A 15,448-nucleotide genomic window follows, 5' to 3' on the forward strand; every position below is an offset into this window, starting at 1 on the left:
ATTGAGAAAAAATACCTTGAATCTGACCGGAGAGAGCCTTCTCCTTCCTCGTAGGGCTAGCTACGAGGTGTAATGGTTTGATGTAGCCTTGAGATTTGTCTATCTCAGCCTAGGTGAAATTTCAAGCGCTAACATATTGGCGACCATACTGGGGAAAACAAACTTGTTTGTGGGTTGATGTGTTTGTTTCATAAGTCTTAGACGGAGCCTGAAGTTACGCCAGAAGCCTTCGAAAACGCTCTTGTTTTACATCAGCGTTAGTAGATAAACGCTGCTTCAGTCAATCTCCGTGAGCTTGTGAATACGACCACTTCATTTGCATTTCACCCCAGTACATGTATCAAGTTCAGATCTTATTGTTGATAGTGGACAACGATCAGACACTTGAAAGGCTGAAATCATTCACTGGCGACTCCTTTCACTGAAGAATCCAGCAACCTGTGCTTCATGGTGACTTCACTGCAGAGAGATCAGTAGCTTTGAGATTTCTCAAGATGGATAAGATTGCAAGAAGATATGCTCCCTTGAGCCGAGATCACATTCCAGGTTTTCCGAATAAGATGCCCAAGGTAGATTGGTCAAGGAATCTGCCCACATTTAACGCTGATGGTAAGAAGGATGCTGCTTTACATTTGATTAGATTTCATATGCATGTTCGCAAGTTAAAGATCAATTTTCCTGAGGACTGTTTGATGAAAATGTTTATGGCTACTCTGGAAGATGAAGCCCGATTCTGGTATGAAAGTTTGCCATCTGCTTCAATTTATTGTTTAAGGGATTTTCATACCGTGTTCTTTGAAAAGTATAAAGAATCATATCCATATTTGATTTTAGTTCAGAACTGTTGTAGCCATGTACATAATTTTATTGAAAGCCTTGAGAAGTATTATGAAGATGATAATTTTATGGATGTTGAGATCATGGAGGCTTTGTATGAGAATCCATTTCAGCAACATGAAGAGAACCTAGAGGATTCCCATAGAGACGATCATGAAAATTTGCAGCAGGACCAAGATCTTAGTATGGTGGAAAATGAAAAAATTTCGCCTCTTGACAATCAACAGAAATTGCATGAAATGGATCAACAGTATGAGGAAAATCTGTATACTCCACTTGAAATCAATGAAGACAATCACTGTTTGAGCAGAATAAAACAAAAGGCATTATCTCCTTTGTCCGAAGAGGAGATAGATCAGCTCTTGAGAGGTCTTGCTCCAGCTCAAGTTAATGCAGATTTGCAGTGCACACATGGTCAAGAAGATGATGGTGGACCTTCTCCCTCTTCTGAAAAGGATGACAGTCTTGTAAGCAGCTTTATAGATCAGCAGGTTGAAATTTGTTATATGGCTGAAGATGGTGAAAGAGAAGAGCTCATTTCAGATCTGCCCACAGAAGAAGACAGCATGCAAAGCCTGCATGAGGAGGTAATTCAGTCAGTTCATGAAAAGCAAGATGACATCTTCATTCAAGTTAGTGAAATGATAGATGATAGAAATGTCATTTTTGCACGTCAAGAATCAGCTGAAGTTTCTTTCCTTATGATTGAAGAATGTAATAAGGAACTTGATAATTTGGTTGTAATATCATATGAAGATGACCTACAGCACATTCACACCATAGAAGATCATAGCATTCAGGATTTCCATTCGGATTCTTCATATGTTTCATGTGCTGAAATGTTTTTTCAAGAAGAGATCTGCTCATCCATTTGTTCGGAGTTTTTTGAAGCCCATGAGCATACTTTCACCGTAGCACATGAGGAAGGCAGATCAGAATTTGAAACAAAAGACACCTTGTTCTTTCAGCAGGAGGTGGCAATGGCAAATCTTCATGTTTTTCACGATCCTCTAGCAAGTTTGTTGCAGCCAGCAGTGATAGTGTTTATTGCAGTCTTTAGTGATGAAGGAGATCATGGTCAACTATGTTTTTGGATGCCCGGTTACCAGTATCTATTGTTGATCATGAGATCTGATTGGGAGAATCAGTCAAGAAGGCATTTGCTTGATTGGTTACATTGGCATTATGATATAGTTTGATGTATATTGTCTTGTAAGAAAACACAGGTGGTTGTCATCATGATTTCACATCTTGATGGACTGCTGCCCTTCTCTTGTTTAGTTAAGTCAGTCATGAGTCATTTGTGTTTGATCTATTGAGTGAGTTTTTTCAAGTTATTTCAGTTTGCCATCGAGTCGGTTTGAGTCAAGCTTCAGTTAAGTTTCAGTCAGTTTTCAGTCAAGTTTTCATTCAATAAATGTGTCAAAGTTTTGTGTCAAAGGTGTAAATAATGACTCCATTGCCCAATGAATAAGGCACTGGTCTGCTCTCCCAGAGGTCTAAGGTTCTTGGCACCTCCAAGGAGCTACCATCCCCATTGGAGCCAATGTTAGTGTCGGTCTTGAGCCCTCCATCAGTGATCAATAACTCTTTGCATATGCATTTATAGGTGTCTCATCAGTGTCAATTTTGCATCCCACTAGGCATGCCATAACACTGAATGGAGGAGCTGGTCTTTGTTCCCTTCTTGGCTTTGCTGGATCAGGTCATACAACAATGTAATTGAGTCATGCTTGTTCTTATTTTTTTTGTCTTGAGATCCCATGGTCTTAGGTCTAGGGTTTTGAGTCAAAATCATTTCAAGGTAATGAGTCATGGTCAGTAAGTGCCCAGCAAGCCGGAAGGAATTTTGTACATATGTTTCATTATCATTTTCTTCAGCTATAGCTCACTTTATGCCTTGGATTTAAAAAACCCTGTTTTTAAGTCCAAGGCCATGAGGAATTTGTAAAAATAAAGAAATTTCCAAAAATTTGTAAAAGTGCCGGCAACAACCCTGGTTCCTTCACTACAGTCCATTAGGCGGTCAACCTGCAAAAAGAACGGAGTCAAACGCATCAAAAGAGCTCATTTCAGGACAAAAAGACTCTAAACAGTGTTAAAAAGAAAAGCAAGTTGAAAACATTAGAAAGTGAGTTCTAAAGTTAAAAATTTTTTAAAATGACCCTATAAAAGCTAACTTTCCTCTTTAGTCACTCTTATTGTGCAATTGAAAGTGAAAATTTCGTGCTAGAGGCAAAGAAGGCGATTTCGTGGCAATTTTCTGCAAATCCAGCGCTTGGGAAGGTGCACGACCATTCCATCAGGGTGCGCGACCACCTGGGAGGTGCGCGACCACTCCAGCGCAAAAATCCTTTGTTATTTTGGTCAGGCGCGACCACTCGAAGGGTGCGCGACCACTCGAAGGAGGGGCGCGACCACTCGTCCAGCAAGCCCAGAAATTCATCAAAACTCCAAATTTCTCCAAATTTGCTCGGGTTTTTTCCAAGGTATGCCTCCTTTATCAAGTTTATGAGTGTGTCATGGTTTCAAAGGAGATTTATGGTCATGTTTTGTCATGCAAGAAAACAATGAAAAATAGGTTAAATGATGGTTGTTTTGCAAGCATATGCTTTGATAGTTTGTTCGTTTTTCAAGGTGATTTTTCCTTTATTCCCTTCCATGATTTTCCCATGTTAAATCACAAGTGTTAAAATGTCATATTCATTAATCATATTTGCAAATTAACCATACAAACCCTACCCCCAAATCCTATGAAACCCTAACCCCTTCTAAACCATTTCAAACCCTAATTTTTTACCATGTTATATGCTCAAAACCTAAACACTAGTATACACAGCAAAGTAAAAAGGAAAACATTGTAAAAAACAAAAAGAAAAGTGATGACAAGGCATGCACACAAGAAATTGTAAAAACAGTGAAAATTACCATTTGCATAGCCTTAAAAAAAAAATAAAGAAAAATGTCATCTTGTTGTATGATGTCAAAGGTTACAAGCTGTGTAAAATTCATGATAAAATTCATTAAAGGTATCAGCTGCTAGTTATCCAAAAAGAGCAGTCTTGCTGTGGTTAGAGTTTGCAGTAACATGGTATCATCTCCCTTTCCTAGAACTCTGTTTTTCCCTATCTATTCCCTATATTAAAACCCTAATTCAATTGCATTTCCCTTCATGCAAAACTCCTTATGCAAATTGAATGTCCCTCCCTACGATCAAAGCACACAGTGAAACCCTAATTCCCCATGGTAAAAGCATGATGAAGCTGCCACTGTCCTAAATGAATTGCTGTTACGAAAATTAGTTGGCAGTGATTATTAAAAAGGTTTCATTGTCCCCCTAAACCTAATTCCTAATATCCTCTCTTTTCCCTAATTCCCAAATTACCAATTCCCTCTCCCTTCCATTGTAACATAATCACAGCAATCCCCTCTCCCTTCCTCTTGCAATCAAATACCCTAACTCCCTGTTTCCCAAAGCATCAAATGGCCATTCCAAAAGTTATAAAAAACAGAGTATGCTCCTCAAGGACATGCAAAAGCAAAATGAAATGAGTTGCCTGTTACTTGTACATAAGTGATGCTGCCCTATCCCCCTATGCCCATGACATCCTCCCCTTCATCATGGAGATTTTCATTGTCCTTTCCCTTGATGCTTAAAAAACACAGTTTCCCTAAATAAAGTATTGATTTGCAAATGTTGAAAGATGGAATGACATGTTTAGCATTATGTGATGTTTTCCTTCAAAATTCCCTGCTTATATATATTTTTCCCTTTCCTATATGTAAATTCCCTCCCCTAACACGTCCCTCATGATGTTTCCCCTTGAAAATAGCATACTTCACAGCATTTTGCAGGCAGGGCAGCGGTCATTTTGACTTGTTTATTCCACCTTGCTCAATAACAACACCATGTCAACTACTGAGACTAATGAGCAAGGTGATGACCGATCATCATCTTCTGAGATTGAGACACAGCGGAGGCCTCGTAGGGGAGGCAAAGGTGGTCACCACAGGAGAGAAGAGCCCACATCATTGACAGAGTTGCAGGCTTGCCCATTGGCAGTGGCTTGTTTTCAGCACATGGCTTGTTATCAGTTTTGTGAGAGGCTGTCACACATTCAGCATCACAGAGAGTTGGCCCGGTTGTTTGTCCTACATCTCCATGACAGGCAGGTCACCCTTGCAGGGGTGAATTTTGTGTTTTCTCCAGAGTCTATCACAGAGGCTACCCGGATACCCAATGTGGGTGAGGTGTGGCTGAAGCGCAAGTGGCTGGATCTAGTATACTATGAGCCATATGTCAGGCCTACACATGTGCGTAACTTGACAAGGAACTTTCCTATCAAGTTCCTCCGAGCAGAGTATGTAGATATCATGAGACTCATTATGCACTACTTCACATGCGAGGGGAGATTCTCACGGGTAGGTCCTGGTCATATCCGCATGCTAATGCACTTCACCAGAGTGAGGATGATGAACATCTCAGCATACTTATTTCACGACACTCAGAGGATGGTCTCTATCTTTCAGAGACAGACCCTAGTACAGCAACTTCGGAGCCTATGCCATCATGGTCTTATTCAGCTAGTAGTTTCCTATCAGCTGAGCCAGCAGGGCATTCCTTGGGCAGATTTTATCTCCCGAGAGTTTTTTACACAGCCACATCCAGAGCCAGAGGCAGTTCACGAGGAGGGAGGGCCATCACATCAGCCCGAGACCAGCATTCCGAGACACATGGCTTCTTCTCCTAGGGTCACATATCAGAGAGGTCATAGGACCTTATTTGCAGCAGCTCGACGAGTACTTTCTCCACAGCCGGTGGAAGGGGTCTCGTCATCATCTTTAGAGTAGCGAGTGTTATCTCCACACCATGTGGAAGGGGCCTCGCATCCTTCAGTAGCAGAGGCAGTACGAGAGGGCAAGCAGCCCATGGTTGAGAATGAGGCAGTTGGCGAGGCACATCCTGATTTCACTGATCTTGATGCTCACTCTCCTTCCTCTTCAGATTTCTATGAGCTCATTAGGCAGAGAGAGGAGGAGAACCTTGTGTTGCAGCGGAAGCTTGAGATGGCTCAGTGGACTATCACTTATTTAGAGCAGCGGAACAAACAGTTAGAGACGGAGAAAGAGCTGGATGAATTATGGAGAATCCGCGGTAACAGAGGCTTGAACCGTAGGAGGCCTGGTGACTTGCTGCCCAAGGAGAGGGAGTCCATGCTTATTCGTGTGAATGCACACTTGGAGAGATTGTTGGAGAAGGCAAATCGTGACAAAGAGCTGCTACGCAACATGAAAACACACTATTGGGCAAGATTGCATGTTTGCAAGGCTAAAATGAAAATTCTCCAAAGGAAGCTGTCAGAGGCCCAGAAGAAGAAGAAAAGGACAAACCCACTCCGTATCTTGGCTGAGGCATCACTCACTCACCATGATACTCATTAGTATCCTCCCAGCAGCAAACACAAGAAATTTTGAGGATTTTGAGGCATTTTTGGCATTTTTTAGCATTTTACAGGTTTTGGTCATTTGAGTGGTCTCACCCCCCGCGCGACCACTCATGGGGATAGCTCAGATTGAGGAAACCTCTACATATTTGGATTTTTCATGACAAAATACACTTGGATATGGATGGGTTTCAAATTTTATGGAGATTTGGGCCTCCAAAAGCTCAAAATACATGCAAATTTTGACTTTCTGCCCCTTTTTTGAGTTGCAGAAAGCTGCCTTGGAAAAAATGATTTTTGAGGGGTCCAATCAACTCCAAATTCCGAAATTCTACTTGGGTTGGAAAGTAGACTCCCAGACCTTTCCAACGAGCTATCTTGCACCTGATTTGGACACCGGGAAGGCCTTCAAACAGAGCTGCAAAGGGGCGCGACCACTCAGGATCAGGGGCGCGACCACTCAGGGAAAATTGCCAGATTTGACCATTTCGGCCAGCAAAACACTGTTTTTACTCTTGGATGACTTTTGGGCATGTAAATAAGATACTTTGGTGTAATTTTCATGGCACATGGATGCATTTACTCTCCTTTGACACTTCTAGAACTTTCCTTGATGTAAAAAGTGAATAATTAATGCATGGATGAGTTAGCTAAGTAATAGAGGTAAGTTGTTGGACTGCCTATTATCTAGTGCTTAGTTTAGAATCAGTTCAAACTGCTCCTAGGAAGTTGAGCTCGACCCCTAGAGGTGGGGAAAGGAGTTAGATGGTCTATATTATGCTCTCTCTTTCTCATTTTCATGGTTGGACTCTTGAGGGAGAAGCTCTATTGTATATTTTACTTGTATCTCTGCAATTTGAGGAAAAGGAAGGCCAGGGTTTTGCAGACATCATTGTGGATTCTTGTGGATTATTGTGTTGATGGTGTGTTTCCTACTTGTCATTGTAAGTGTGTTTATGTGTTCCATCTCTTATTCTATTGCTGCTAATTAAACAAAAGAAGTGATAAAGTTTGAATTCATGCATGCCATGCTCAGCTTTCAATTTTGTTTAATATTTATGTTTTCCACTGTCTAAAGAGGATTCAAAGTCATTGTTTGCCCTCTTTAGCTCCCTCTCTTTCTTCCTTGATCATCCATCTCAGCTAAAGGCATCAGCACAAACTCCTACCTTGCCCCAAAGACCCACCTGCAAAAACTGAGCTCAATCCCCACACCCTGAATTGCACTCCCTCCAATTGCCACCAAAAACCCCAAAAACTTTAAATCAACCCTCCTCATCAGTTTACTAGCCTAATATCTTTGATCCTAATTGGTCAGCTCACCCCATTGAGAAAAAATACCTTGAGTCTGACCGGAGAGAGCCTTCTCCTTCCTCGTAGGGCTAGCTACGAGGTGTAATGGTTTGATGTAGCCTTGAGATTTGTCTATCTCAGCCTAGGTGAAATTTCAAGCGCTAACAGGTGGGAAAAGATATTGACAAACCTATCCTCCCCTATTGTGGATTTCAATAAAAAAAATTGATTTGTGGGTGAGATTCAACCTCTAGTAGTCAAGAAATCGATTTGTGCATCTCATTCAACCCCTACTAGAGATGAAAATAAACCCCTGTCCATCCATTTTGCACTACTGCGATTTAAACAATTAGAGGGAAGGGGGAAAAACGTAGGGAAAAAGGAGTTTCCACAATGTGGAGGAAAAAAATCACCCTATGATGCCAACAAATGTCAAGCAACACCAGAGGGAAACGAACAAAGGAGTCTGATTCTTGTGAGAATGAGGTATTTCATACTCAAATTACACATGTTTCCATTGCTAGTTTGAATTGTATTTTTTAGTTTTTAGTTTCAAAATTATAAAAGAAGAAATTAGGGTTTTTTTTTTTTTTTTTTTTTCTAATTTTAAAATACAAAAAATTATTGTACATATATTGGGGCATGACAATGAGAAACTAAAAGAAGTAATGAATTCTATATTGGGGGTACAAGTAGTGAATAGAATAGAAGGTATATACTTTTCCATGCTTGTCAAATATGTGGAAGAACCTACTAAAGGCACTGAAATAGACCAACCAAAGAAACCTGTCAAAGGGAATCGATTGGTTCCCCATTAACTCTTGGATTGAGAAAAATATCTAGGAAAAAATCAATCACAATAACCTCTAAGAATTTGGAACAAGGAACAAAGATGTCCAATGTCCCACCCACTCCTGGGAGACAAAATTCTTCCACCACCAATACAGGTACTTATGCATCTTGCATTGGTACATACAAAACCACGGTAGAATATGATGTCGTATCTGGGGAAATCAGAATGAAAGATGCCAAGATAGTGTTCAATCATAGGTTGAAGGAATCATGCCTTCAACACTTCAAAGAGCATCTACATCTTCCATTATCAAATATAGCCATGCACCTTCAAAAGGAAGTCATCCATAATATGCAGACCAAATTTGGGATAGGTTGGTCAGTAAAGAAAGGAAAGAAACAAATGACTCAAAACTGTAACAGATTTTGTTGCAACCAAAAGAAAAATATAAAAATAGATTCCTCCCGAGATAAGGGCCAAAAGAAGGCCAATTTATGTTAGCGTGAATGTATGGAAAGAGCTCATGAAAGCATATGATAGAGAAGATGCACAGAGGAAGTCCAGCGAGGAGAGCATATGGGTATTTAAATTTCGTCATAAGATTATTTCAAATTAATTAAATGATTTTATATTTTACTGGCGCATAACTAAATTGAATTAGTGTATGTTTCAGTACAAGGCCTCAAAGGCCATGATTTCCAAATATCATGCCACACATCACAGTGGACAAATAGGTTTAGAAGCCTTAACATGCAAATTTGTAAGTATATTTAATATCTAAAATTATGTATATATTTTAATTTCGTACAAAAAAGTAAATAATTGGGTATTAATTACTTTAACTTGACCAGCTGCCATGTTTTGACTGGAGAAATAATATGGCCATTATCCTTCACAATTGGAATTCGATATGATACAAGAAAGAAAGTGGTCTGATTTTGTTATCTGGATGAGAATAATGTAACATTAGTGGACTTTCAATAACTTATTTGGATATTTTTTTGTTAATATGTCAATTTGCATTTCTTGTGTTGAGTTTTTTTTATTTATGTGTAGCTTAAGTTCTTTTGTGCTCCCATTGGTCATAACACCCTTATAAATCACCAACTTTTCACTATGATCAAGTCCTTCTAAATCAATATCCAATAATGGCTTTATCAAGTCCTTTGCCAAAAACCCTAGGCCAAAGGAGGGATACAACACCATGTAATACATAACCCATAGACAACAAAACATATTACATGTGATTGGTTATAGATGCTTGGGTTGAAGCACATTACATGGGATTAATTATGGAAGGGCTTACATTAGGTTTAAGGATAATCAGGCTCGAACTGATGACTTCCACCATGTCAAGGTGACACTCTACCACTGAGTTATATCCCTTCCCTACTCTCATCTGGAAGGAGAACTGACTTATGAATAATAACTTACCAAAGGGTCGAGAGACTCAACACAACTATCCCACTATTTTATCTCGAACAACTTGAAGCTAGACCTTCCTTCTTTTCACACTACTACCCAAGATACAAGTGCTAAGGAGAATGGGATGCTTGTCTTGGAAAGAAAGAAGCCTTGTGATGAAGAGCACTTGACACTTGCAACCCATGCTTAGAGAGTGCACCACCTGAGGATTGGTCTCTTGACGTGTATACCTTGGAGAGAGAGCACTTCACTTGGAGACCTTACCTCATGAATTAAATTAAATTGATTGTGTAATTAGTCCACTTTACCAATGTTGGCATCCCTCACCTACTTTTTATGGAAGGAAGAGAATGTCTTTGTCTACACTATACTCATTTTCCATCTATATGATTGTCATGGAGAGTTCTTAGTGCTTGAGTGATGCAATAGAGGAAGACCTAAAGTTTGTTTCATAAACCCCAGATAAGAAATGAAGATGAATGTTAGCACTAGGGACGATCTTGAGTCTTAGCACTTGTCTTAACAATTATTTTCCATATGGTAGGATGAAGGGTGTATTGAGGTATAAAACATTTTTTTTGTAGTGATATATATTGAATAAATTAAGCAAATATGTAGGGACATGGCTATTAGAATAGGAACATTTTCGATGTAGGCCTGTGTTGGAGTTTGTTTGAACTTTGAAGGCCTAGTTTAAAGAAAGGACTTGAAACTCTATAGGACACTTCCTTTTGCCCTATGGGGAGTATGGTTATCACAGAACTTAGTGATTTTTCAAAACCAAATTCTTCCTAAATTCTAGACTACAACATAAGTATGCTCACTATTCTAGCTCTCTCAAACCCTTATTAATCCTAAAACAATCAGACAAGTGGGGCAGGTGACAATAGACCTATAGATGCAATGTGAACTATTTTTTGGAGAAATTAATGAATAAATTCAACTGGCCTACTTATCTATGATTACAGCCTTTAAAATTGACATTGTAGTATCAAAATAAGAACATAAATAAATTTTAGGTTTAAGGCATAGGGATAAACAAAATCCTATGCATTAGATCTATAATAGAGAGCGTGAAATGTAAGAAAATAGGATGTGGAGACTTCATAGTGCTTCATTAAGGTTTCTTACATAAAAGTCACAGGTATCTTAATTACTCACACATCATTGATAAATATGCTAATGAAAGAAACCATCATCTTTATTACACAGGTCCCAGAAGAAGAATAACACAAATGAAAAGTTACTAAGAAACACCTCTTTGGCTGCCCACTTTCAAGCTTTGACAAGCAAGATGAAATGGCTTATTGTTACAACATCCATTGTTACATCATGTGTTATGGCATATGTTGTTACAACATCTACTATTATAACATCCGTTGTTACAACATTTGTTGTTAAAACATCTGTTGTTACAACATTTGCTTCTCAATCCACTGTTACCTATGTTTGTGCTTCTCAATTTGTTTTCTTGATCCCCCAGTGCTGGTGTAGTGTTGGGTGGCAGAAACACCTCTTTGGCTACCCACTTTCAAGCTTTGACAAGCAAGATGAAATGGCTTTCTACCCCCTCAATTGTTACAACATCTGCTACTACAACATATGTTGTTACAACATCCACTATAATGGTCATTGTTTCAATAGTCTCAATAGTAGTAGTTGTTATAGCATCAAATTTTACAGCAATTTCAACATTTTAAATAGTAATGAGTGTTAAAGCATTAGTTGTTACAACATTTTGAGCAAATTTAACATTGACATGTTGTTATGGCATATTTTGTTACAACATCTAATGTTACAACATCCCTTGTCACCTATGTTTGTGCTTCTCAATGTGTTTTCTTGATCCCCCATGTTGTATATTTGTTTAAAATCCCAGTTAAATAATTGAGCCAAAGCATTAGTGTGAGGAATTGAGAGTAATTGAAAGAGGAATTTCAAAGGCTAAAAATTATCCCTGAACATTTAATCATCTAATAATAGAAGAGACATATAGATGAACCTATATAGTCAACACAAATATATCCAAGTACAACATAGAAGCAACAATCTAAAGATTTATGGGTAGTAAATTAAACAGATTTTTCAATTTCTAACTCAATAGTGAACATAAATTTACAAAGGGATGTCACAGAGATTGATACTCAATCTAGCCCTTCCCAATGTCCTATACTATTCTCAAATATATGCAGAAATAGACTATGAAATTACAAGAAGAACTCAGAAGTACACAATTGTTATCATGAATGAAAACCAAAATCCTTTGATTATATCCAAGTTGAAAGTATTACAACAATATTACAAAAACTTGCTCTAGGTATCAACCCTTTCTTATTCAAAAATAAGGTATATATAGAGTGCTTTACAAAATATCCTATCTCTTAAAAGATTTACATTCAAAGTATTCTATTTTTTTTTTTTAAAGGAATGGTTAAATTTCTATTAAATAACTTGGATTCTGGCTAGAACCATTATATTTATAAGTAATGAAAGTTCTACATCCCTCCAAAAATGCTCTGACCCAAGACAATGATATTTAAGACTTTTCTTCTCTAGATTTTCTACATCATTTTACTTATACATTAGCTAAAAAACCCCATTAATCATTAGGTTAATTTTGAGGTATAAAATGGACCTCTTAAGGAAATTACAAAATAATAGTGGAAATAATAAAATAAGGTTAGATTACATCATCAAATTTTGGAGCGAAAAAAAATGGAAAAATTATTTTTTCAACTCATATTTTCAACTTATCTCCCTATGGGTTTACTCAAATTTCGAGTGGAAACACTCATTGGATTCGGAATTTGATTCCTCATCCAAGGATTAACCATATTGCATACTTTTAATGGACACTGCTACACACAAAAATGATAAATACATGAAAAGTGTGATTGCAATCACGTTTTTTCATGTATTTCTCATTTTTCATGTAGCAGGGTCCATCGAAAGTATGAAACATGGGTACTCCTTGGATGAGGAATTAAATTTTTCATCCAACAAGTACCTCCACTTGAAATTTCAGTAAAACCTTAGGGAGATAAGTTGAAAATATGAGTTGAAAAGTAGTTTTATTATTTTATTATTTTTTAATCTTTTTACTTTTTAACTCCAAAAATGGTGAATCATCCGCCATGGTTTACATAATCATCTTGAATCCTATTGGTTCTTATAAAATTTATTTTGGTTGTACATTTTGCTTAAGAGGTCCATTTTAGACCACAAAATTCCCCTAATGATTTACATATTTGCATAACATAAAAAAACTATTTCTATATTTTAACTAGTCAATTTCTTCTGACTCGTGCTTTTCAATTTCTTTAATATCAACCGCTTCTTCTTCCCCCTGCTAGCATGTGTCCTCAGGCTCATGTTGCTTAGCCTATTGTTGGATCTCCAAGTGTACTAAGAACTCTAGAGGCAGGGCTCCCTGCTAGCTGCCCACTGGTTCATTGTCACCTTCCTCCCTGATGCCAAACACTTCCTTCAGAACTGAGATAACCGAAATCTCCACTTTCTCTTATGAATTCTCCACCTTCTTGTCGATATTCACTATCTTCAACATGATGAGCTTCATTTTTGCTTGAAAATTCTCCACATTTTTCCTCAATCTTTCAAAGTTACTCGAAAAGAGGGTAAAGTGAGATAGCGCTTCAAATATAATTTTCCCTCCAATCTATGAAATCATTTCTTCCACTTCATGCCTGAACGCACTAAGGGAATTATCAGAAGAGTCTTCGACGCCATTTCTAGATGGAGAAGCCATTTCTTTGGCATAGTGAGGATGTGCACCAATCCATAATGCATGTGCCTTCCATTACCATCTTCTTATAGCCAAAATAGCTCCAGATTGATGGCATGAGAGGTCCCTTCATTTTTAATGCTCTTCGGTAGTGCACTCCCTACAACCAAATTAATTTTCATTACTTCTTTCCCTGATATGAATTCTCACACAGTCGACTTGAGGTGGTCCTCCTCGAGCTTAAAGAACACAATTCCTTCACTGCATATCTACCTTAAATCTAGTCTTACGAACTCCTAACTGTCCTAAATCCTGCCTTGATTCCTCTTAATTATCCAACATGATATTGACAGATCCAACTTATCACCAGGAATCTCGCCACATAATAGATGTGCCAAGGAGTAGATTAGGTAATTAATTATCTTACAAATAGTTCACGCTTATCCATATTCTTCCAGCCATTTCCATTTATAGATGTTCTTGGGATGTGACATTTGGAAGATTCATTCCCTTCATCCCTAATTTCTCCTTGCTCTGGGATGACGACCTGATTAGCTTGTTCATCCAATGACATATTATTTCCCTTTTAATATGATAAAATTCTATGTTTCGAAACTTGTCCAAAAATAAAGATATTCTTTGTATGGTTGGGTTTGGGTCAGGGTCCTTGTTTCAAGACCATTTAATACATTTTTGTATGGTAATAAGGGAATCTTCAAAGTTTGATATTTGCATTATTCCTTCAACTGTTGCCAACCTCAGTCCATCATCTAACATTTGAAGTAGATTCTGACTACTAATATCTCCCTTGATTCTAGAAAACTTTGTCTTGTCCCTTCCTCTCTCTTCAACAATCTTCCATATTGATCCTTTGTTACCATCTGGCCATATGAATTCTTAAATGATGGAATACGTCTCTCTTCTAGAATAATTTTTTTTGTAGAATTTATTGATTTGTACTAGAAGATTTTCACACTTTTTCTTTGTCTTCAGGATCAAAGTTTTCTTCAGAATTGAATGACAAATTGTCAATAAAATGGTGGCGGGTGATATTTATTACCAAAAATTGAGAATGATCTTTTGCGTAGGGGGTAGGAAGTAATTGGTAATGACTAGGGAGGGGGTGCGTAATACATATTGCACTGCCACGTTGCAAAAGTTGTTTTGGAAAAATAAATTTTTGTGTGCCCACCCTCGTTAAATGTCAAGAAATCCGGGGGCGGGGACAGGGAGATGTGCAATACAACAAGATTCATCGATCACCAAAGCATCAATCATCACCAATAGAAAATGAATGATAGTTAGTGTGTGTCGATTTGACATTTCATTTTTTAAAATAAATCAAAATAATATATTGTGACATTATATCTTTGCACGTAAACTATTACAAAGTGAAATAAAAAAGTTATTTTGAAATTTTAAATGTAACAAGAAAATGTTACAACACCCCAAGTGTTGGTGTAGTATTGGGTGGCAGAAACACCTCTTTGGCTACCTAGTTTCAAGCTAGGACATGCAAGATGAAATGGCTTTCTACCCCCTCAATTGATAGAGCATCTGCTGTTACAACATTCGTTGTTACAACATCCGTTGTTACAACATTTGTTGTTAGAGGATCCGCTATAATGGTCGCTATTTCAGTAGATTCAATAGTAGATATTGTTGTAGCATCAACTTTTACAATAGTTTCAACATTTTCAACAGTAATGGGTGCTACACCATCAACTGCTACAACATTTTCAATATATTTAACATCTACATGTTGTTATGGCATCTGTTGTTACAACATCCATTGTTACAACATTTCTTTTTCAATCTGATGTTAACTATGTCTGTGCTTCTTAATTTGTTTTCTTGATCCCCTAAGTGTTGTAGTGTTTGGTGGCAGAAACACCTCTTTGGCTGCCCACTTTC

The 15,448-nt window shown here is 37.9% G+C and overlaps 1 non-coding gene across 1 annotated transcript; it reads right to left on the reverse strand.

The window, feature by feature from the left end:
• Positions 1-9,681: 9,681 nt before the first annotated feature.
• TRNAV-GAC (transfer RNA valine (anticodon GAC)) lies at positions 9,682-9,753 on the reverse strand. Its single transcript has one exon. It is a non-coding gene; the product is annotated as a tRNA-Val (tRNA).
• Positions 9,754-15,448: the final 5,695 nt, after the last annotated feature.

Source organism: Pinus tabuliformis, chromosome 3_1 (genome assembly GCF_031772625.1).
Source record: "Pinus tabuliformis cultivar Carrire ecotype Pingquan chromosome 3_1, CPIR1, whole genome shotgun sequence".
NCBI lineage: Eukaryota > Viridiplantae > Streptophyta > Pinopsida > Pinales > Pinaceae > Pinus > Pinus tabuliformis.